At 42.5% G+C, this 25,277-nt stretch overlaps 1 protein-coding gene and 1 pseudogene across 1 annotated transcript in view; one reads left to right on the forward strand and one right to left on the reverse strand.

Moving 5' to 3' along the window:
• The window catches only part of TANC1 (tetratricopeptide repeat, ankyrin repeat and coiled-coil containing 1), a 178,715-nt gene that overhangs the window by 19,139 nt on the left and 134,299 nt on the right, over positions 1-25,277 (forward strand). The gene's annotated exons all lie outside the window — the stretch shown is intronic.
• LOC106724922 lies at positions 24,675-25,070 on the reverse strand (annotated as a pseudogene).

A 25,277-nucleotide genomic window follows, 5' to 3' on the forward strand; every position in this document is an offset into this window, starting at 1 on the left:
CATTTCAGTTCTAATTTCTCTTAAAATATAAAAAAAATTCACTTATTTCCAAAACATCACTGAATTATTGTTAATTCCTTTGTTCAAAAGATCTTGTAATACCATGTGATAATGTTAATATGTGTCGTTTCTGTACTTACAGATAAAGTGGACTTTAAAACTTTTTTGATTCTGGAACCGAGACACGTTTTCTATTAGTTATCCCTTAAACCAAACCTGCAAAATGGCACACTTAACCTTGAAAGTGGGGTCTTTGTGATAAAGTTGCTGTTAAGATCCCATGAGAAGCTTCTGATTAATGCCTGAGTAAACAGATATAAAGAAGAAACCAGTTTTTAATGATAGAAACAGGAGACCATAGTTAGCTCTTAACCTTAGAAAATCAAACCCTAGCTTTGAATAATTAATTAGAATGGTTACTATGGAGAATTTTCAGTTCACATAATTTCTGTCCAGAGGGACATTCATCCCCTGTTGGGTCATGGCCAAAACATCCTTCTCTTTATTTCTCTGAAAGCAATGAAAAAATAATTAATTTTTTTTTTTTTTTTTTTTTTTTTTTTTTTTTTCTGACGTTTTGGCTTTTCTGACACTCATCCTAGGACCTTTGTTGTTTGATTCTTTGTAATTTTCAGCATAAAGTTAGATCCTAAGCTATTTGGCTAGAGCTGCCAACCAGCGGCCAGGGGGTCTCCAAGCCAGAACTACCTCCTTAGTAACAGAGTCTTTCACAGCAGTCCCAACTCATCTATATATATAAAAGCCTAATATGTAAATTGTCCCCTCGGGAGTTCCACCGGGTGACTGGGAGTTCCATCTCTTGCTATGACATGTGCTGACCACCAGGAGGCGGTGCAGAACTAAGGAAGGCCTGGGCTGGCAGCCAGAAGGAAGACCCAGGCCGGCAGCCGGGAGGCCCCTATTGGCCCTGATTGCCGGCTGGGCCTAGGTACTCTACTCGTGCACGAATTTTGTGCACTGGGCCTCTAGTGTGAAATAACAGTATATGAATGATTTTGACAACCTGCCTTTCAGTTGGACCAGATAGTGAACATAGTTTACATTTGAAACTTTTTTATTTGTAGACCATGTGATTTTGGGTTTAATTCCTCTGAGCAACTACTATTGTGTTTTTTGTTGTTGTTTTCTGAATAATTTTTTAATAATAAGTCCCATACTATGGCTTTTCACTAATGCGAACCAACTTGAAAAAAGCAATGTGAACATTCCTCATAAAACATCTGTATGGTATGTGCCTTTTTCCTCTTAACTAGAACGTGGTTATATTAGTTGGGGAACAAAGCAGATGGAATTTTAAATCTTGAAGATATGTCACAGATGATTGGGAAAAATACTTGGAATTTGACCATTTATATGCTCAGCTCTGTGCCAACTCTCATTATGTACGTAAATCAGATCTAAGTTTCTCTGTAAATTGAAGCTGGCTAATCTACTGAGACGGCTCTGAAACTTGGGTAATAATATCTCCTGCATATGGAAAAATTTTGCTCTACTGTTTCCAATTAACCAATCTTTGTTGTAAACACAAAGGGAAATTCATTTTTATATACTTGAACTTGCAATCATAGAAATTTAGGAAATATTTCTCTAAAATACTGAGCTCTGCTTTTCCTATCCTTTGTAGATTGTTTTTTACAGACAACCATGAACTACACTTTTATGTTGAACCTATTTTAGGAATTTGGAAAATAATCACTGAGTTAAATTTATTATTCTTCAAATGAAAATAAGTATTAGAAGTATTGAAAAGTTGTTTTATCCTCAGCTCCTATCCCTAGAAGAAGATATCACATGTATCTAAACTATTGGTAAATGTTAGCAGGGAGTGAAATTCAAGTTACATATATATATCAGCCTAGGTGACCAGTTACGACAGAATGACCAGAACGACCGGAATGACTGATTGCTATGACATGCACTGACTACCAGGGGGCAGACGCTCAATGCAGGAGCTGCCCCCAGCCTGCAGGGGAACTGGGGGTGGGTGGCGGTGGACGCGGCCCCTTTCCCATGGGGGCCAAGGGCCGGCTCCCTCCTTGGGGCCGGCGGCCAACCTCCCGGGTCCCACCCCCTTTCCCTCCCCTGGCCGTCAGGCCCTGATTGGCCCACTGTCTGCCCGCTGTGGTGACGGTTGGCTTCTCCCCCCAGCCAGCAGCCCCCAATTGCCTGATAGGGGACAGCCGGCCAAACTCCCGGTCCCTCCCCCTGGCCGGTAGGTCCCGATTGGGCTGGGCCCCAGGCTGGGCTGGGACAGGGTACCGGGGGTGGGTGGCGGCGTGCAGGGAAGGAGGAAGTGGGGAGGTGGGGAACCACGTGATGGTGGTGTGTGGGTGGTGAGGGAAGGAGGAGGCGGGAAACCTGATCAGCCCTAATTGCTGGTCAGGCCTAGGGACCCCACCTGTGCACAAATTTCGTGCACTGGGCCTCTAGTATGTATATAAAGTTCTTTGAAATATTATGTGCAGTGAGATTTTAAACTATTGAAAGCCATTGCATGAACTCTAAAAATAGCAAAAGTCTTTTTTATGATTATGCTTTTTTACCGAGGAAGTGTCTATAGCTGAGCAAAAAATGTTTTCTGGAGGTTATAGAATCAAATCGGAGAATGCAATATTAGGTGTTTTGGGAAAGTAAATTTACTTTGTCTCCACCACTCTATCAGGGCAAATGAGCACTGTCTTTCTCTTGACCTTGAGTTAGGCCCAAGGGAACAAAAATTGATATTAAACCATAATGTGGTGAGCGCCAGACAAGGGCATCTATTTTTTTTCCTCTGTGCTTTTATATTAGGACCTTGATGTCAAAAAATAAGGTCTTACTCTTTTTTTAAGCTCTCCAGAGAAGTCTACAACCTTCTACCGTGCCTCTTTATTTGAAGTGACTTTTATTATCAGAAAACTTTCATGTTACTATTATTAAAGTTATTTAAATTTGAAAATGAAATAATTACTGCACTCTACAAGTGGGCATATTCTGACATCAAATCTGGACCCAATAAGAGTTTAGAGTGAATATAAGAGTAACATAAGACATTAATATATATTCTGTACAGCAGCACTGTTTAGAAAATGAATAGGAAAAATAGTCCCATTTGATAATAGAAACAAATTTAAATACCGACCCAAGAAGAAATGTACAAACCTTATATTGAAGAAAATACTAAAACATTACTGAAGGACTTAAAGGAAGACATGGATAAATGGAGAGAAATATCATATTCCTGAATGGACAGATTTTTTTTTAAACCACTAGATCTTACCAAATTATCTGTACATTCATTAAATCCCTAATGATATCCCCTTTTTTTAAGGCTTTATTTTCTCAGAGCAGTTGTAGGTTCATAGTAACATTGAGAAGGAAGCTACAGAGATTTTTTGTATACTCCCTGACTGCACTCATGCTTAGCCTCCCCCTTAAACCACTAGATCTTACAAAATTATCTGTACATTCCATTTAATCCCTAATGATATCCCCCTTTTTTAAGCCTTTATTTTCTCAGAGCAGTTGTAGGTTCATAGCAACATTGAGAAGGAAGCTACAGAGATTTTCTGTATACTCCCTGACTGCACTCATGCTTAGCCTCCCCCATTGTCAATGTCCCCCCTCAGAATAGTACATTTGTTACCACTGAGGAACCCGCGTGGACACATCATTATCGCCCAGTCCAGGGTTTACAGTAAGGTTCACTCTTGTTGCAGTACATTCTGTTGGTTTGGACAAATGTATAATGACATCTACCGACTGTTACAGCAAGATACATATTTTTGCTGCTTCTAAAATCCTGTCCCTTTTCTTAACACAGCATAACCACTGGGTTAAGAATGTTATCTGAAAGAGAAAATGCTCAAGAATAGCCAAGGGGAAATTGAACGTGTGGGGCAAATGCATCTAAATGGCTGAGCCTGGGTCCTATGCCTAGGTTCTAGCTGCAAGAGAGGCTGGACAAGTGTGTATTTGGACTTCTTAGCTCCTGTAGGGCAGGTGGACTTTACCTCCCAGCAAGACTTGCATTGCGGAGGATTCTTCCCTTATACACATGGATAGATCCCTTGTACTTCAAAAAGGAACCAAGCATAGAGATCTAGTGTCGCTCGTTCTAATAGCTGCTTCCAAGTAGTAGGTATATGGCTTAGCTGGTGTTTTGGACCTTTCTCCTTACTGGTCTCCAAGAAATGAAACATAATTTTGCCCAGCCGGTGTGGCTCAGTGGTTGAGCATTGACCTATGAATCAGGAGGTCACAGTTTCATTCTCTATTAGGGCACATGCCAGGGGTTGTGGGCTCAATCCCCAGTAGGGGCATGCAGGAGGCAGCTGATCAATGTTTCTCTCTCATCATTGATGTTTCTATCTCTCTCTCTCTCTCCCTTCCTCTCTGAAATCAATAAAAATATATTTTAAAAAATGTAATTTTTATCTAACATCTATGCTATAATCTAAGCTCACAGTTGATAGTGGTTTTGTTTTTGTTTTAATCCTGGAGATAGTGACAGCATTTTGAAAGCATTTGACAGGCAAGGCCTCTTGCACTCCTAGAGAAGACTGGTCCCTCCCCCTCTGTACAGCCCTTCTCCTGCCCTCTGTCAGGCTTGAATCCATAGCCCTTTGCCCTATCCAGCGTTCCCAGTTATTCCTTACTGGTGTGGAAGTAGATTCAGGTTGAGGCAGAAGAGCAAAGTTCAGTGAAATTTTAATTGCGGTCCTTGCCTTAATTAAAATACAGACTGATTAAGGAGAGGTTGCTTAATATACCAAAATAATTGTTTATTAGTCTTTTCCTTTCAGTTTAATTATCTCTGTGTGTTTTTTTCAGCAGGGGGGCTTAGTTTGCAGCAATTTATTTTTTTTAAATAAAATTGACCTTCACCTTTTTGTTGTTAAAACCCAGCTGGTTGGCTAAATACACTTGTAATGGTGTTAATTAAGGCATTGGATAGTCTCTAAGCTTGAGTATGAACTGAATTAATCTGTTAGTTTTGCATCTGATCCTTCACTTTGAATCTGTAGTAAAAGGAAGCTGTTTGCCTCTAAAGTTTAAAAGCCATTGATGTGACTGTTGAATGTGGTATTTTAAGCCATTCCAGGCTGCAGTCTGGTTTTCGGTGGTACCTTCTAAAAATGCCTCAACACAAACGATGCTTTGTTTTATCTGGAAAATATGAGGCTGCTTTTGATTATTCTGTGATGCATTGCCCATTTTCTGTGGTTGTGGTCTATTATTTAGGAATTTAGTGCAGGGGCTGTCTTGCTGAGCTCTGGATATTTGGTTAACTGACCCCAAAAATGTTTCCCAAGCAACGGAACAAGCAGAAGTAATTCAATGAAAAGCTATTGTATTTCTCTTTACCAAGGCATTTGAACAGATTCTGTAAAATATTAGGATATGCTTTAAACATAGAATGGAACCTGGCTGGATTTTATGAGGAGCAGTAATACTGCTCCCTTTGGTTTGATTGTTTCCTCGATCAGTTTTCTCTTTGTTGTCCCTCATACATGCCACAAACTCTAGGTAAAGCACAGCTTTTAGAATTAGAAGGTACAGATTCTAATCCCAGCTTGATAACTTCCCAGTTTATTTGAAAGTACACAAATCTCTTAATTTAGCCAAGCTATTTTACAGGGATGCTGTTGGGTTAAATAAGAGAACATCTTTGTAACATTGTCTCCCTTGACATCTGGCTTCCTCTATACTCAGTACAGCTTGGCTTTCTTGAGGAAATACCATGGCTCCTTAAAGAACAAACAAAACCCTCCTAAAACTTCTTGTTCCTTCTCTGTTGAAGAGAAAGCGGGAGTTATTGCAGGCAAAAGAGTGATGTTCTAGAAGCTTCCTTCCATGACTTCCCACTTCATAATACCGATTCTGCCATCAACTTTGGATACTAAAGGCTCTTCTGCTATAGGTACCCTTTCCCTCATAACAAAAGTGGGAAATCGCTGAACTGTTTGTTGTATGGAGGTTTATACTGTGAAAACCATTCATTTTACCTTTTAGTTTATATCAGGTACTTACTTGTATTTTGTCCTTTTTCTTTGTGAGGTTAAACAAAAAGGCCTGTTTTTCCCCTGCTCAAGGGATTTCAGGAGCCAGAGAGCAGCTGTAACAATAGATTTCAACGTATAGTTTATAAAGTTTCTGGGGTGTTTCATCTCAACACATTTTTAGTTAATGAAGGTCTTTATATGTGGAAGCACCTGTCCCCCGTTCTCTTTGTAGCTTCCCCACAGGCTTGAGGGAAATCGAAAGGATGAAAGAGAGAAGGAAGGGAGCCAATACTTCCTGAGCATTTATCGGATATCAGACACCTACATATAATGGCCCAAACTGCTCCTTCCTGCGCTGCCTGTCTCCTAGGAGAGACATAATTAGAGAAAGCTCTGGACCGAGAAGAAGGTGAAATCAAGGCTCACCCTGGATCTTCCACCTTTTATGGCCAAGAAGACCTCGAGCAAGTCGCAGCCTATCCAAATCTTCATAGAGGATGTGGCAAAACTCTGAAACAACCCTTACTTACTTGGATACGGTTTTGTATGTATATTTGTAAATGCAATAGGAAATGCAACTTAACAGGGAAATATAAACGAACAATTCAGAGTTCATTTTTCAGTCAAATCTAATTTTCACCAATAATTTTCTTCATTAAAGCTGTTTTTCTGTAAAAAAACAAAAACAAAAAACAATGGTCGTATTTTGTATAGACCTAGTTTTCAAAGAGCTTTGTCATGGGTAGCTTCTTAATTCCCATAAAAAAAAAACTTCGCAATTTGAATTTTCATGTGACCTATTTTCATTTCCTTGAAGAAGAATTCCATGGTTTTATTTCTATTTTACAGAAATGTAAAGAAACTTGATTTTATAGAATCCACGGGCAAGTATAGTTTCTGTGAGGGGAGGTGGTCTACCGAAGATTTTTACCTAGATTGACTTCTTTAATCCATGGAGAATGATCTGCATTTATTATTCCTCTGAAGGGTCATTGATGAGGGCATTAGCCTTGCTTGTCTGGTAGGATGGCCATCGTGGGTAACGAGGTGGGTTGCCCTACCATGGGGTAGAGCATTAAATTCACATCTGAAACCATGGAGTTAGAAAGTGGGATCTGCGTCTCTCTGCTCTCTTTACCCCACATTCTCTCCCCTTTGATGGCAGGCCAGTTATGAAACATCCACCATCAAAGCTAACAACGTAGACTCAGATTCTTGTCCTATGTTTTGGGACCACCACACTATCTTAGGGGTAAAAATAAAACAGGACCCGAGTAGCCGGTTTTTAATTCTTTACTCCCTTATAGTTTATTTGTGTCAGAGAGTTGACCATTTTTAAGAAAGTTTGGGGACATCAAACTGCTAGATTTGGTACATGATGAGATTCTTTGTGCCCTGAGACAGTCCCAAAGCACCGATGATGGAGTGAGTATGGTTCTGATACAGGACATGCATGTAGGTGGCTGCAATGGTTTGGGCACTTGTCTGGAGTTTTTATAGACCATGGACTGGCTTGTAGCAGAGGCTGAGAGCCCGGATGCAAACTCCAGGTTAAGGATGGGAGAGAGCCACCTGAACACTGCCGGCATGCTGAGGATTGCGTTTGGGAAAAGTTAAAGTGAGAATATATATGGATCTTTGAATCAATGCCCGATGTAGTCCGTGCACACACACATATCAACATTTCAAGTTGATACGTTTTTTAATAGGACACTAATCTCACCCTCATGATTTCATTTAAACCTATTCCCTCCCAAAGGCCCTATGCCTAATACCATCGCATTGAGGGGTAGGGCTTCAACATAGGAATGGGGGCGGGGGGGAGCACACACAATTCAGCCCATAGCACTTGTCTTTATTATTCTGATTATAAATGTAATATCATATTTCACTGATTATAAAATACTATTTTATATACTACTAAGGAAGATATAACTGTCAAACTGACAATACTTGATTACTTAAAATATTTTGTATACTACTGAAGATTTCCTTTTTTAGACTTATTCTTACATATTTCAATTTTTTTCATAAAACAGAGGGAAAATGTAAATGAAATAAGTTGGTTGAGATATTTTAAATTTATATGCAGAAACCTATTCTTCTAAACGCTTTTTATATCAATATCCATTCCCCACACTGCACCACCTGCCGGTGAGCATACTGGCGCTGCCGTGTTTCCTGAGGTGTTCACTGTTTTGTCCTGGACGCTATTCCAAGCTGCAGATGTCCATTCTGCCAGTTTTGATGCCATCCTTTGATGATTTCAAAAGGAGGCTTTAATGGAAGGCTTTCAGATAACATCCAGGTTCTTATTCTTTCCGGAGTGGACCTTAAGTGGTTTGTTGACTGAAATCTGAAAGGGGTTACAGTTGTCTAGTTACTCGACCAGATGTAATACCCGGCTTCGCACAGTCAGTGACTGCCCCATGCAGCCGCTGCCTGGCCGATAGCAATTCTCACTTGCCATCAACCATTAGATACAGTTTGGTTTGGGAAAAGTTAAAGTGAGAATATATATGGATCTTTGAATCAATGCCCGATGTAGTCCGTGCACACTGGAGAAAATTTGGAAAATACTGCTAGGAGTAAAAACAAAGCAGAAACCCAAGATAGTCTTTTACTTTTGCTTATCCTTTTTAATGTCTTTGAAAAATACCTAATACTTTATTGTACCAATATACCATGATTTTGTTTGGGTGCATTTTAATTGTTTCCATGTTTTTCTCATTCATTAAAAAATATGTAACATAAATATCTTTGTACAAATCTGATTATTTTAGTAGAATATTTCTAGGCAAGGAATTAATAGTGAAAGGAAACAAACTTTTCAAAAGCTCATCATACCTCTTGCCAAATTGTTTCCTAGGATTGTATTGGTTGCCGCCTGTGTAAGCAATGTGTGAGCATGGTTACTTGCATGGCTCTTGCTTGCATGGCTCCTGCTAGTACTGGGCATTTGTGGATTGTAATCTTTGCTAATTTTATAGATTAAAACATGTGTTTGTTTTCAGTTCACATTGTATTTGTTTTTCATTCACATTTCTTTGAGATGGATAGACCTCTTTTCTTTGAATATCGAATGCCCATTTACATATTCTCTTCAATGATTGTCTTATGTCTTTGTATGTTTTTTTTCTGTTGGGAACCTATGTTCCTAGTGTTGCTCCTGGTGTTGTGTGGTCGTGGGGTTTTCTTATAAAGTCACACACACAGGAATTTTCGTTAAGTTGTTCATAGTGAAACTGCCTGGCTTCAATGGGTAGAAGTGCGTCCTGCATTTTTGAAATTGTGCTTGTGCTGAGGGTTGAGATCTCCTAGTCTGCCTGCTTATATTTAGACATTTATTTTATAGAGAAACCAGGATAAAAGCATAAAACACATCCAAACAAGTTGTCTGGTTCTCCACAGCATTTGGGAGCATCCTGCCTCTGAGCACCGCCAGAAGGACTCAGTGCTTCCTGCTCCCTGGCTGTGCTGGAAGTAGCTCCTGGCAAGTTCCTGACTGAAGGCAGGGCTAGTTCCAGACAGCGAAGCATCTCAATTACATGTATTTCTTAAAAAGAGAAATTTTTTTTAAAGATGTTTTTATTGACTTGAGAGAGAGAGAGAAGGAAAACATTGATCAGCTGTCTCGGCACAACCCCTACTGGGGAAGGAGCCCATCATCTGGGCATGTGCCCTAACTAGGACTCGAACTGGCAACCTTTTGGTGCATAGGATGACCGCCAACCAACTGAGCCACACCAGCCAAGGCCTTAGTTACTGTATTTTTCAGTGTACAGATTTTTATCCACGGCTTATATTTTCATATTATTATGGGTAGAAATTATTTTAAACTAAAATAAAATAATAAAAGGTTTTAGATTTAGAAGGATTTTAGAAATTGAGTTCAGTATCTTCATCTTTTTGAGGAATATTTGGAAAAGAGGCATTGAGCCACTGCCTCAGGTCATGTAGCTAAAGTAAAGATGGGATCGAAGCGTAGTTTTTGATTCTAGACTAGTTCAGTTTCTACTGTATCTCTGGTTGGCTTCCTTATTTTTATCTCTCGCACTGAGTGAATATAAAGGAAAACATCCTTGAAATGGAAGACAGTAGATCTCCTTTATATTTATAATTTCTCTCTCCAGGGATATTTATTTTGATGTTTTGTTGTTGTTGTTGTTCTCCCCGCCCCTCCCCCCCCCAAGAATTATTTCTGAAATGCTTACAAGGAAGGTCTTAATCTAGATTCAGCCACTTTGAGTAATATCTCTAGTTCCATTTCTGTATCTTAAAGCCCATTTTTGTTGGGTGTCCTTGACACTATTCTAAATCCATTCTATTTTTTGGTAGAGCCATTCAAACACCGTACCTGTAATAGTTAAATTAAAAAGAGCAATGCAGCCGTGGCCGGTTTGGCTTAGTGGATAGAGCATCAGCCTGTGGACTGAAGGGACCTAGATTTGATTCTGGTCAAGGGCACATGCCTGGGATGTGGGCTCAATCCCCAGTTGGGGGCATGCAGGAAGCAGCCGATCAGTGATTCTCTCTCATTATTGATGTTTCTATCTCTCCCTCTCCCTTCCTTTCTGAAATCAATATATCCTATCTAATAATAGACAAACATGGTAATTAACCATACCTCCACTACGCTTCCCATTGGCTAATCAGGGTGATATGTAAATTAACTGCCAACCAAGATGGCGGCCGGCAGCCACGCAGCTGAAGCAAACATGAGGCTTGCTTGCTCCAGTGATGGAGGAAGCCAAGTTTCCCTGCCTGCTGTGGCCCAGCTCTGAGCTCCGGATGCAACAATGTTGCAATTATAGAAGCTAAACAAACCCCAGATATCTGCTTTCAGCCAGCCGGCCTCAGAGCTGGAGCTGCAACAAAGTTTCAATTACAGAAGGTAAATAAATCCCAGAATAAAAAAGAAAAGAAAAAAAGGAGAGACTGGGAGCTTCAGTTGCAGTCTTGGCCTGCCTGAAAACAGCCCTCAGCCCCTCATCCAGGCTGGCCAGGCACCCCAGTGGGGACCCCCACCCTGAAGGGGGTGCAAGCAGCCTGAAAACAGCCATCAGCCCCTCACCCAGGCTGGCCAGGCACCCAAGTGGGACCCCCACCCTGATCCGGGTCACCATTCAGGGCAAACCAGCCGGCCCCCACCCGTGCACCAGGCCTCTATCCTATATAGTAAAAGGGTAATATGCAAACTGACCCTAACAGCAGAAAGACTGGGAATGACTGGTCACTATGACACACACTGACCACCAGCGGGTAGACGCTCAATGCAGGAGCTGCCCTCTGGTGGTCAGTGCGCTCCCACATGGAGGAGCTCTGCTCAGCCGCAAGTCAGGCTGATGGCTGCCAGTACAGTGGTGGTGGTGGGAGCCTCTCCTGCCTCCTCAGCAGCGCTAAGGATGTCCGACTGCAGCTTAGGTCTGCTCCCCGCTGGCAAGTGGACATCCCCCGATGGCTGCCAGGATGCCAGAGGGATGTCTGATTGCCAGCTTAGGCCCAATCCCCTGGGGAGCGGGCCTAAGCTAGCAGGTGGTCATCCCCTGAGGGGTCCCAGACTGCGAGAGGGCACAGGCCGGGCTGAGGGACCCCCCCCCCCGCCGCCGAGTGCACAAATTTTTGTGCACCGGGCCTCTAGTGTGTGTGTGTGTGTGTGTGTGTATTAAAAAAGAGCGATGCAGTAGTATTAAAAATAAAGACACCATCCCCATTTCTTTTCTTCTTTTCTGCTTTCCCTTTCACTTCCCAAAGGCAATTCATGTTAATGTTTTCTTATTTGATCTTTCAGGGTGGGGCAAAAGCAGGTTCACAGTTGTATCCACTTTCAAATACAGTAATTAATAAATAAAACAGGAATAAATGGTTTTGTAAGTAGGTTTACACTTGTGAGTACGTGAAACAGTTTATTCTTGAATTATTACTTACTAGAGGCCCGATGCACGAAATTTGCGTAAGGGGCTCGGCCCCTGCCACTGCGGCTTTGTCCAAAAGGTCGTCTGGAAGGACTTCTGGTCTAATTAGCATATTACGTTTTTATTACTATAGATTATTGTATTTGAAAGTGGATACTATTATGAACCTACTTTTGCCTCACCCTGTATGTGTACACAGACACATATACACAAGTATAGATCCTTAAGAAAACCCACATAGACCATACAATGTGTTTTATTTTGCAAATTACTGTGTTGATTGAATGCATGTTTATACATTTTTTTTATGTTAGCACATACTAATATATAGGTTTTTAAAAAGTTGCTCAGTATTATATTGGACAAATATTTTATAATTTATTATCTCCCTGTTGATGATTGTATCTTTTTTGTTGTCATCATTACAATCAATACTACAGTGAATCCCTTTGTATTCACTGCCTTTGCTTTCATGAGAATAGTTGTAAGAGGATCTGTTGGTTAACACGTGTTCATTTATAATTTTCCTAGATTTTTTCCAATTGCCCTTTAAAAAGGGGGCATTAAATTTACAGTTCCATCTTTTGCATGTGAGAATGCTTGTTTATTCACATGTTTACCATGGTTATAATCAAACTATTTCATCGTTGCCAGTGTGATAGGGGAAAATTGTATCTTATTGTTTTAATTAAGCAGTTCTTTAGAATGAATTCAAACACATTTTTTTAATGTTTATTGGTCATTTGAAACCGTCCTGCCTGGACCTGTAGATGGGCTCCACAGCTCACCAGCTGTGTCAACCTGAGTAAATTACTCATGGGTCACTTCTGAGGATTAGATGAGTTAATATTTATCAAGTGCTCCAATCCATGCTTGGCAGCCAGTGTTTGATATATAAGTATTTGTCAAAAGTAAAGATTTGAATTTCTCTGTCCTGCCTGTTCATTTAACCTATTTTTCTCTCAGGTTTGACAGCTGTTTTAATATTTTGGTAAGGTTAACCTTTGATCATTTACTAGCCAGAGTTCTAAGCAAGTCAAGCATGTCATGTTTAATTTTGAGTTATCAAACCTTAAAAAAGTCATTGAAGGGATCCTTGATTTTTGACAGAATTAGTGAAGGATTCTGTTTTTATTCTGTAAGTTCAATGTTGAAAACTGACTGAGGGGTTACAGATCATTATTTCAGGGGGGTCAGCTTTCTGTCCCTGCTGTGTGAGAGTTTCAGTGCTGCTAATCTGATTAAACCTCTTAGCTCTAAGATTCTGAAGATTAGGAATTCTGAAGATTAGTTTCTCTCCCTCCATCCATGAAATTGTTACCATGGTTACTGGACTCCCCAAATCGTACCCCAAATCCCTCTGGTTTATGGAAACAGCATCTTAAACATGAATAAGCACTCTGCTGGTTTGCCTTCAGAAAACTTAGTAAAAGTCCAGTTTGAACATACCCACTTGCTCTCTTTAAACAAGTTGTTTCATTTTCTGAACTTCAGTTTTCTTGCCTTATAAAATGAAGGTAATAATCTCTGTGTAAGTTAGTAATCATATAAGTCAAATGAAATGAAGGCTTTTGTTTTTTAGGCTTCAGGCATGATAATGTAGGGAATTTGTTTGTTTTGCCTTTACCACATGGTATCCTTGGTTTTGGGAAATGCCCATTAATCAAGGAAATAAAATATACAAATATTTACATTTCTTTTGGGAGTTTTTTGATAGTTAAAAGTTGGATTCACCGGGAAGTAGATCCCCTGGGAGAAAATATGGCAGTACTAGTAAAAGGTTGCTCTTGGAGTGTATACTGTGCATCAGATATCATGTTAAATGCTTATGAACAGTTACCTCACACAATCAATAGCTTATCAATAGAGGTTAAAGAACTAGCTTAAGACTACACAGTTACCAAGTGGCAGAGCCAGGATTTGAACCGTTTGTCTCTCTGTCTCCAAAGCCTGTGTGCAGGACAGTACAGCAGCCAGATTGCTTAGGTTCAAGTCCTAGGTCAGGTTGCTTCATCTCACTGTTTCAGTTTTTGCATCTGTAAAATGGGGATGCTAGCAGTATCGACTTCCTAGGATTGTTGGTTGTCTTGAGGATTCAGTGAGACACAAAGTACTTAGAACAGTGCCCGGATTATAGTAAAACGTTTTATAAATGTTTGCTATTATTATAATTTATGGTAATTTCTGTACCATTTTGGCTTCTTTGCTTTTCCACCCCTTGACCCTCCTTCCCAGGTGTTAGTAAATGGTGGCGTCTTAACTTTGTTTCGTTGGCCACTTCAGCTGCTGTAGATGGCGCAGAGGCTGCGGGGACAGCCAGCGGGTCTTAGCGGAGTGCTGAGGGACAGTGGCTGTACACAGTCCAGGAGGGCACGTGTGTACTGGGTGGGGCGGTGGGGGGGTGGGGTGCGAGAGGAGGAATGTGAGCCCTGAGTGCAGGACTCCTTAGCAGAGTTCTGCACAGAGTGCGTGTGCATGACAGGTGTGGTGTTCTTTGCCTCGGCTTTGCGAGCACTGGCTCTAGTAGTTATCTGGTGATTCTGAAACATGGCCAGTTTACTGGAGCTACTGTGACTCAAATTCCCACCAGGCCTCCTGACTCACTCACCAGCAGTGGGGCCCACGCTTCTGTATTGTTTAAAATGGTTTTTGAATGAGTAGCCAGTTTTGGGAGCCTCTGGCATGCTCTTTGTTCCTGTGTGCATGCAGGGCCAGCCCCAGCCAGCCATGGCAGAGGGGTGTGTATGTGTGACTTTGAAAACACTCAGGGGAAAGAGCTCCCCGCTTTACCTAGTAAACCCTGTTCTTGGCAGCCTGGAAAGATGAATTTAAAATATAGATGTCCAAGCAGATGAGTGAAAGGATTCCATTACCGCAATGACAAGGGACGCTATTTGATCTAAGTAGTTTGTCATTCTGTTTTATTCAGTTCTTGTGTTTGTGCTGGTTCCTCATCAACATTTGCTTATTGATCACACTCGCAAGTTAGACACACAAAAACTAATAGCTATAGGATACAATTCTGATGTTTACTTTCCATGCAACTGCATGGAAAATGTTAGAGGGCGATTTTCCCAGAGTGAAACTCAGAGAATGAATGAAGTGAGTAGCTCGCATTCCGCTTTATATTTGAGAAATCACAATTAGAGTGGAATGTTAATACGGTCAGCTGTGGTGAGACAATATTGACATTGTTGCTAAGATATCTTACCCGGCATGTCATTGAGGCTGCCGTTTCAGCAACTGAGCAGTGGTTTATTTTTATTTTTATTTTTATTTGTGGTGGTGATGCTGGAGGAGAAAGACAGCAAATAAAATGACAGAGGCAGAAAGTGTAGTCATCTCATTCCCTCCCCACTCCCTGCCTCCGCAATGCGGGCCTGAAAAGGATCTTGTGAAATAGCCACATGCACACAATGGATTTAGGCTGCTTCTTTCTAGAATTGGTTGTATTGCATTTTTAATGTGTTTTTCTGGGGAAGAAACTTTAAATGCTGCCTAGAAACTTTGAGGCATTTTCCCCCAAATGTTTATAGATCCCATTTTCCTTGTAAGGAGTTGAAATACGATAAATGGCAGCAGCTCCCTTTTATTCTCTCTTTCTCTTGTAAGGAGGCCTGTTGGCAGCCAGCTTTGCTGACGGGACTGCCAGAGTGTGGATTTGAGTAGTTAGTGAGGGGGTGGTGTACTGGTTACGGTATTGTTCTAAAAGCCATTTCCCTCCACTTATTTTTCCACCCCCAAAATGTCAGCGTGTCCAATATGACAGAATGTTCCTGATGAGTATCATTCAGAGAAACATGACTTGCTAAATTATCTGTAGATGATAGTCAAAAATTCTTAAGCACCAAACAGTACTCCGTGCTTGGTCTACACCTTGGTTAAGGGATCCACGTGGTATGGGGAAGCAGACCAATGTGATTCCATGATGAGAAATTCTGACGGCCTAGGTTCAAACCTGGATTTTTCACTTAAAGGCTGTGAAAAACGTTAGCCATTGTTAGCAGGTTCTGGCGCTGGGCGCTATTGTTTGAAGAGGTCACCAGATAAAGTAAGAGGCCCTTTCTGCACTATGGGGTGAAGGCTATTTTTCGGAAAACACACTTCCCGCAGGAGGAGGGAGTGGAGGCAGAAGGGGACAGTTGAGTGAAGCATTTGAAGGCTGGGCTTGGGTTATAGTTTACTCTTCTTTTTAAAATCATAATGTCCCCACTTTTGGGTAATTAAATTAGATTCTTAGATAACATTTTTCTCAAGAAAGATTAAATAGAGCATGCATTTTCTGAGCCTTTGAGCATCTGAGAATGTTTTTCAGTTGATATCGCAGTTAATAGAAAACTTGGTTTGGTTTTACATGGTTGGATCATGCTGTTTGCTCCCTCAAGTTTCATAGGTGTTATTTTTTTTGACTTGTGACTTTTGGTGTTGGAGAAGTGTTGTGGGTGGAACTGTGTTCTCCAAAAAAAATAACTTTGAGGTCCCAACCCTCAGCACCTGTGAAAGTGACCTTATTTGGATGTAGGTCTTTGTAGATGTAGATGAGCTCCTGCCCGGTTAGGGTGAGCCCTAATCCATTATGACTGACCTCCTTAGCAGAGAAGAATTCCCGTGATGGTGGAGGCAGAGATTGACCACCAGAAACTAAGATAAAGGCATGGGCCAGATTCTCCCCCAGAGCCTTCACAGAGAGCATGAACCCTGCCAACAACTTGGTTTTGGACATAGAGTCTTCAGAAGTGTGAGGGTACATTCCTGTCGTTTCAGACACCCACTTTGTGGTTACAGCAGCCCTGGGAACTAATACAAGAAGTCTGAGGGTGGTTCGTTGGGTGATTCCTTTGGGAGTCTCTGTGGTTTCGTAGCCCATTAATTTTTTTAAAAAGATATACTTACCTGGATGCTTGTGATAATTTTTTCTTAAACCATCAGGTTTTGCCAGGTTGAGTCCAGGTGTGGGTCTCCCTTCAGGGAAACAGCCTAGAGCCATCGTCGGCAAACTGCGGCTCGTGAGCCACATGTGGCTCTTTGGCCCCTTGAGTGTGGCTCTTCCTAAGCCTTAGAAGTACCCTAATTAAGTTAATAACAATGTACCTACCTATATAGTTTAAGTTTAAAAAATTTGGCTCTCAAAAGAAATTTCAATCGTTGTACTGTTGATATTTGACTCTGTTGATTAATGAGTTTGCCGACCACTGGCCTAGAGCATGCATGGTGGGTCCTTTTACATCTGCAAAACCCAATTCAAAAAAGATTGTGTTTTTTTTTTCTTTGAGTTTTAAAAATTAATTTATATCCTTATTTCTTCTCAGAAACACCTTTTGTTTTCCATATTTATAATAGTTTCTCACATTATAAAAATGTTTGACCCCTTTTCTGCATCCTGGGGAGACTGCCTCAAGCTTGAGGACTTTATATATATATATATATATATATCTACACTAATAAAAGAGAAACATGGTAATTGGCGTACGACCGCTACCCTTTTCATTGGCTAATCAGTGAGTATATGCAAATTAACTGTCAGCCAAGATGGCAGCCGGCAGCCAGGCACTGAAGCGAGCACGAGGCTTGCTTGCTGCAGACTCCAACGTTCCCCGCCTTGCATTTTCTGCTGCCCTGTGAAGTGCTCTTCTAGGGTCTCCCATTTTGGGGCCTGGGAATGAACAGGGTGAGCTCTGATCCTCTGGGGGTGGGAGGGCCACACTGGCTGAGCTTGTGCTCAACTAAAATGTTTAAAATGCAGCAAACCTCTCAGCTCAAGGATGACTCTCCTTCACAGACCCCCCTATTCACATCATTTGTTTTCATTTTATTCTCATAATTTTTTTTTAATTTTTACTTTTCAACTAGAGGCCTGATGCACGAAATTCATGCAAGGGCTCGGCGGCCCTCGCAGACCCTGGCTGCCTTGGCCCGTGCAGCCCAGCTTCATCTGGAAGGTCATCTGGATGGTCGTTCTGCTGTTTGGTGTAATTAGTATATTAGCTCTTTATTATATAGGATTATAGTTGACATTCAATGTTATTATATACTAGTTTCAGGTGTATGGTATAGTGGTTAGTCAATTATATACTTTACAAAGTCATCCCCCTGATAATTCAAATACCCATATTGCCTATATTTCCTATGCTACATCCCCATGACTATTCTGTAACTACAAATTTGTACTTCTTAATCCCTTCACCTTTTTCACCCAGTCCCTCCCCTCTGGCAGCCATCAGTCTGTTCTCTGTATCTGTGAGTCTCTTTCTATTTTGTTTGTTTGTTTTGTTCTTCAGATTCCACATGTAAGTAAAATCCTATGGTATTGGGCTTTCTCTGTCTGACTCATTTCGCTCAGCATGATACCCTCTAGGTCCATCCGTGTTGTTGTGAATGACCTATTCACATAGTTTTGATGCTATTTCCTAAGGACAGTGACCCAGACTGTGTTGTGCTAAGAACACAGCTGCTTCCTTCCTGTGATCATTGGCTCACAAAGGGAGCTGGGCCTGAACTCCAGATGACCTTCCCTGAGAAGCAGAAGACTACACTCAAGTCCGCTGTGACACCCTAGAGTAGCGGTTCTCAACCTGTGGGTCGCGACCCCTTTGGTGGTCGAACGACCCTTTCACAGGGGTCGCCTAAGACCATCCTGCATATCAGATATTTACATTACGATTCATAACAGTAGCAACATTACAGTTATGAAGTAGCAACGAAAATAATTTTATGGTTGGGTCACAACATGAGGAACTGTATTTAAAGGGCCAGAAGGTTGAGAACCACTGACCTAGGGCCAGCCAGAGGTGTGTTAGGAGGAAAAAAAGAATAACTGGGAGTTGGATCATTCTTTGGTCTGGCTTCAGTGCCATTCATTTCCCACTCTCTCCTCTTGACCCCTACCTCAAGCCCCAACCCCCAATCTTCCTCGGGCCCCCATCCTCACCCCAATCTTGCCTTACTTTGCAAAGTTCCTGCTCTGAAGAAAAAGGGAAGGATTCCTTTTAATGTCGCAGGGACCAAAGCAGCACTTGCACCTGGAGACTTAGAGTGGGGGGAGTGAAGAAGGAGTGGAGAGGGAGAAAGAAGGGAAGGAAATGGTGTGGGGTTTTTTAATTGAGTTTTTAGAGAGAGGAAGGGAGAGGGAGAGAGAAATAGAAACATCAACGATGAGAGAGAATCATTGATCAGCTGCCTCCTGCACACCCCCTACTGGGGATCGAGCCTGCAATCCAGGCATGTGCCCTTGACCGGAAACTAACTGAGGACCCTTCAGTCCACTGATGCTCTTTCCACTGAGCCAAACCAGCTAGGGCACTGAGGACTTTTTGTAGTGTTAATTCTACTCTTTTTTTTTAAAAATATATTTTATTGATTTTTTACAGAGAGGAAGGGAGAGAGATAGAGAGTTAGAAACATCGATGAGAGAGAAACATCGATCAGCTGCCTCCTGCACATCTCCCACTGGGGATGTGCCTGCAACCCAGGTACATGCCCTTGACCGGAATCGAACCTGGGACCTTTCAGTCCGCAGGCCGACGCTCTATCCACTGAGCCAAACCGGTTTCGGCTAATTCTACTCTTTATGCCTGAAATGTGGATCCTAATTTAGCTATTGCCTTTTCTTTGCTCCTCTTTAATCATAGTGTAACCTCTAGATCAGTGGTTCTCAACCTTCTGGCCCTTTAAATACAGTTCCTCATGTTGTGACCCAACCATAAAATTATTTTCGTTGCTACTTCATAACTGTAATGTTGCTACTGTTATGAATCATATTGTAAATATCTGATATGCAGGATGGTCTTAGGCGACCCCTGTGAAAGGGTCGTTCGACCGCCAAAGGGGTCGAGACCCACAGGTTGTGAACCGCTGCTCTAGATAAAGTAATCCAAAAGGAAACACCATAGGGAAGATATGGAGGCCATGTTGCCCTACAAGCTACTGCGGGTGCCACGCAGTTTACCGAGTTTTTCTCTCAATCTTCTTTCTTTGAGTTTTCAAGAAGACATTTCCGTTCCCTTCACTAATAAGCTAAGTTGCCTCAGTCTCCCACCACTTACTGTTTTAGGGGAGGGGTTTTGGCTTTTCATTGAAAGAGCATAGGTCTCATCAGATCACAGTCTGTGTGGAATAGAACTTCATTTACCCACTTGCCAAGTCAGGCCATAGCAGGTGGCCCGTTTAGGCTTAACATCTTCACATCTACACATGACTCAGTCCCATGTAAATCTAAAATATTCATAGGCAGTGTGTGCACATAGAAAAGATGTCAACCACAGAAAAGTGCATACCTTCATGCACGCTCCCCTTCCCAGAGGCAGCTCCTGGTTCCCCTGTGTGCCCTTCTAGAACCCTCCCTGCATGTGCCCGTGTGAATGTTTACGTATATTTATATATAAACACAGCGTGTGTGCTTGTGCATGCATACAGATACCCACAGAAATACATCCATACACTCAAGGAATGTGCCGTTCGAATAATGGAAGCTTTTATTTTAATCGTTGGATGGTTGAGGATTCCCTTAAGTTCCTTTCCTTGTGCACCTCTCCCACCTCTTTGTCTTGTGATAGGAGCACACATCTTTCTGACCACCTTCTTGAGTCCGCGGTTATCAACCCAGCTGCACATGAGAATCCCCTGGGGAGCTTTGAGGACCAGGCCTGAGCCGTACCCCAGACCAGTCGGGACAGCCTCCCTGGAAGGGCCCGGGCTTCCTTCTGTGCCCTCGGGGAGCTCCTCATGTGTGGGATCAGCGGACCTGGCAGGTCTCAGAATCTGAGTGTGGTGGGTCCCACAGGACCCGGGTATCGAACACCTCTGACGAGGAAACGTAGAATAATGAGTTCCACGCCCGTTCAAGATGAACCCTGCAGGTTGCTGCCTCACTGCTTCCTTCACCCGGGCCGGGCAGAGTGGCAGGATGCTTTGTTCTGTGTTTCGGGAGTGGCCTTTGCTGCCTTCACTCGGGCAGAGGCAGCAGGCCCCGAAGACGGCAAGAGTTAAGGAATTACAGTACACAGTGAAACGAGAAGAAACTATTTAGGGTGCTCGATGACTAAACATCTATCTCGGATCCACTTCGCTTGTATGGTAACAGCATAAGGTGTGACTGAAAGGAAATTAACGATCGCGGGGCCTGGGCGCCTCCCAAGTGGAGTGTTCCAGGAGCACCGTGCGGCTAATTAACCAGCCAGCACGAGAAGTGAGAACAGATGAGGGAACAGCTTCTTCCCTCCGTGGCCCAGTACTGCGTGTAGACAGACCTACATACACTATTTTTGGTTTTCCCTATTAAATACACAAACGACGTCATGGTGAAAGGCCTATGTCAGTAGCCTTTTTGCAGGGCAGCGTTACCGAGAGAGAGAGAATGGACTCCGGATGGGACTGCCTGGGTTCAAGTCCAACTCTGCCATGTGCCAGGGTCCTCGGGCAAGGTACTGGATGCTTTCTGGGCCTCAGTGTCCTTACTGAAGGAGGGGCATAAGGTTAGCACCTACTGCATGGGGTGGTTGGGAGGATAGGAGAGCATAGATAAGAAGAGCCTGAAACCCTGTCCCAACACATAGTATGTCTAAAGAAACCATATTTTTTATTTTTAAGGGTACCCCTCTGGGGCTTGGGAGTGGGGGTTTTTCTGCATTCCTATATTCTTAAAACTCAGCAACTCTAAACGATGACACGCCTTCAGGGGAAAACTTCAGCAATCAGAGGAAAGAAAAGGCAGCCCGTTTCCTCATCCTCTGTTTCAGGATATAAAGTACATTTGGTTCTGTAACATTGAGTATTAAGAATGAACGGTGAAGATAGTATGTTCTGATTTCTGTTTAGAACCCACTTGGTCAAGTTTTGAAGACAAAAGGCTAAACTTGTCCTATTGACCAGGTCTTTCTGTATTCTGGGGGCTTGCTGCTTTGTTGCCTTTTAGCAGTATTGTTTGGGAATTAGTCACAACTGTGTGAATAATATTTTGGAAAATTGCTTTCTCAGAAACATTAATCGTTCTTTTTTGAAAATGCGCATGAACAATCAGTCTGGCTGGGTACTTGGGGAGATCCTATAAGATGTAAAATGGTTTAAAGTGCTTTCCGTCTCAGAGAGTGCCTTCCGAAGTCTCTGAAAATGATATTGGATCTTGTGGGAGGAAATCTTTTCCAATTTTCTAGGTTTCTGTAAATAAATGAGAGTTATATGGTTATAAAACCTTATGTTGGAAAATACGTTTAAGAAACATCAGTGCACTCCCGGGCAGGGACGGCATAAGAGATGCCTAACACATTTAATGCCCCAGTTAAGTGTATCGCCCAAGCCCCGATTTCTGGAACTGGCTACACAGACATCTTTTCTCTTTCTGTTCAGAGCCTCCATTTCCCCTCCTCCACCTGGCCACTTCAACAGCACAATAAATGGAAACCTTATTTCCTGCATCTGCAGACCTATTTACCTGAATGTCTGAGCTCACCCTTGGCTTTCTCGGGTCTTTCTGAAATGTGCTTGTGCTTTCATCTCTCTGGCTCCATTGCCCTCGTTCTTTAAAGCCTCCTCTAATCCCGCACTCCGTGTACTTTAATCTGTAGGGCTGGACACGGCATTCTGCATAGCCGCCTTTGAGCATGCATTATCTCCCAGGTTCCCATTCCTTCTCATTGTGCATTTAAATCCCTTTTCACAGTCTGTAAAAGTGTGTGTGTGTGTGTGTGGGGGGGTGGGTAATAAAATGAACTATTATCAAAACCCACTTTTGCCAATTTAAAACGCCTAATTGGATGGCTTTCTCCCCTTTGATAGTCCCATTATCTTTGCAAACTGTGACTTGGATTTGCAGGTCTTTGTGTGTATGTTTGTGAGTATTTACTTATGTTTATTACAAATAGGAAGAACCTTATGCCCTGTGCCCTTTCTAGCCTTTTATTTTTGGAAATCAGAGAATTTTGATGATTTTAAAATAAGAAAAGGGGTGTGTGTGTGTAAATGACAGACTGTATGTGAACTGTATAGCAAAAATGTGCCGACCCCTTATAGCAGGGGTGGGGAATGTCCGGTCTGCAGGCCCTCAAAATCATTTGGTCTGGCCCTGCCAAGGCATTAGGGGTGAGTTAATTAAATGTTTGACCAAACATAGCAGGCTAATTTTTAAGTTGATCATTTTGAATGACCCATGAATGATGTTATAAATATCCAGATGGCCCTTGGCAGAAAAAAGGTTCCCCACCCCTGCCTTATAGATTTAACTCACTTAAAAGCATGTCTGTTTAGGAGAATTTCCTGTTTTCCCCCCCAAAGTAAAGTTCTTAATCGTGTAGGGTAGTGAGTACGTCACAGCCTGAGCTGGCTGGTTGGGGAGACTGGGGGGGAAGCCCTAACCTTCTCGTCATGGTTAACCCCCATGCTCCAGCTTCCTGCCTGTGAAACAACGACTGGACCAGTGCTCTCTGGGATTACCAGCATCTCGAGCCGAGGGTGTAAATGTTCCACGGGAAACACCTGCCGGCGGAACGGGAGGAGGCCTGGCACATCCTCTGGTGGACATCGTGGTTTTCATACGCGGGAGAGGATGCACCATCCTCCCTGGCTGGGCCTTTCTGCAGCAGCGACATGAAGTGTGCTTCCCATCACTTTATTGAGGAGGGAATGACACGGATCACAGCTACAATAAAAACATGGATGCCAGGCTCAAAGAAATGTGCCAGCCCTGCTGGTCGTTGCCGTGACATGTTTTTAATTCCTCCTAAACTGCTTTAATAAGCATCTGCTGAGGAATGTTAAATCAGCGGAGAAATGCTGGTTTCTGTTGCGCAGACCGATATCGTATAGTTCTCATGGATGCCCCTGAGAGAGCCTCGCCATCTGCCTGGCGTCGGCTGCCTCCTTGTGATGCGCTTGCCAGACTGACTTTGACCTGAACCCCTTTGCCCTCGTGCAGTTAAAGCACCAGGCTCGACAGCTTCCGTCTTTAGCTTCTCAGCCACTGGATCACCCCGCGTGCTTTGTGCCACCTGTTCATACATAAAATGTCACTCCCTTTCTTATAAAAGGAAGCTGGAAGCTAGGGATCTCTCATTGTGTCTGCAAAACAGACCAACCGAACAACATATTTGGGACTGATCTTACAGTGTGATTTCAAACTAAACTTGAAATGAAAACCCGTCCTTCCCAACGTCATCTCTGAGTCACGTGTTATTGCCGACCGCATGAAACCAAAGTGCCCAAGCACAGCTGTGCGAAGGCTGAAGGGCCTGGTGGCTGCAGCATGCCTTGGAAACTCCCCAGCAGACTTGCAGTTAATGAAAATATTTGTATTGCTTGATATAAACAAAGTTTGGGGCAGTTTTTCTAATTAGGAAACTTGAATTCTCTTTTGGCCTTGAATCCCCAATTTCTCTTGTATCCCCTTAGAGCAGCGGTTCTCAACCTGTGGGTCTCGACCCCTTTGGCGGTCGAACGACCCTTTCACAGGGGTCACCTAAGACCATCCTGCATATCAGATATTTACATTACGATTCATAACAGTAGCAACATTACAGTTATGCAGTAGCAACGAAAATAATTTTATGGTTGGGTCACAACATGAGGAACGGTATTTAAAGGGCCAGAAGGTTGAGAATTACTGCCTTAGAGAATACTAAGTATTTAAGAAAATAAACCCTGTCTCAGCAGTGAGCTTTACTTTTGATTTCTGGTCTTGTCACAGTAGATGCATTTCTCCCTAATTTTGTGTTCCCATTCAAATTCAGGGAGTTGAAATCTGGGCTGGTTTTTTTTTTTTTTGAAGTGAACATACCATGATTTTATTGTCATATAATCAAACAAAAAATGAAGCTTAGAACTGGATCACTTGACCCGTTCTCTTCTTATCTCCTCCCAATTCAAAATGCTTGCATCTCTTAATAGCCGCATTCTCTTAGATCTGCAGTTAGGCTCAACGCATTCAAGCCTCAGCACAATCTTCTTTGTAGTTTTAGCCTTTTTTTGGAAAATCGGCTTAGTCTGCCCACCATAGCCACTTTGCTTCCTGTCATAACGCCGCTTTCCCTGTGCACACAGAGAATCCTTGCCCTTCTTGTACTGTGTTACTTTGTGGGGTTGATGCTTGCCACACTTCTTACAGAAAGTTTGGCGGGTTTTAGGAACGTTCACCATGTCTGCGAGAGCTATCAGCAGGGAAAGGAAGCTCTTGGCTGTTTTTATAAATTCATATATTTTTACTGATTTGGGAGAGGGGGAGAGAGAGAGAGAAACATTGATGAGAGAGAATCATTGATGGGCTGCCTCCTGCACGCCCCACTCTGGGGATCAAGCCCACAACCCAGGCATGTGCCCTGACCGGGAATGGAACTGTGACCTCAAGGTCAACACTCAACTGCTGAGCTACTGG

Source organism: Myotis brandtii, unplaced genomic scaffold (genome assembly GCF_000412655.1).
Source record: "Myotis brandtii unplaced genomic scaffold, ASM41265v1 scaffold125, whole genome shotgun sequence".
In the NCBI taxonomy this organism is placed as follows: domain Eukaryota; kingdom Metazoa; phylum Chordata; class Mammalia; order Chiroptera; family Vespertilionidae; genus Myotis; species Myotis brandtii.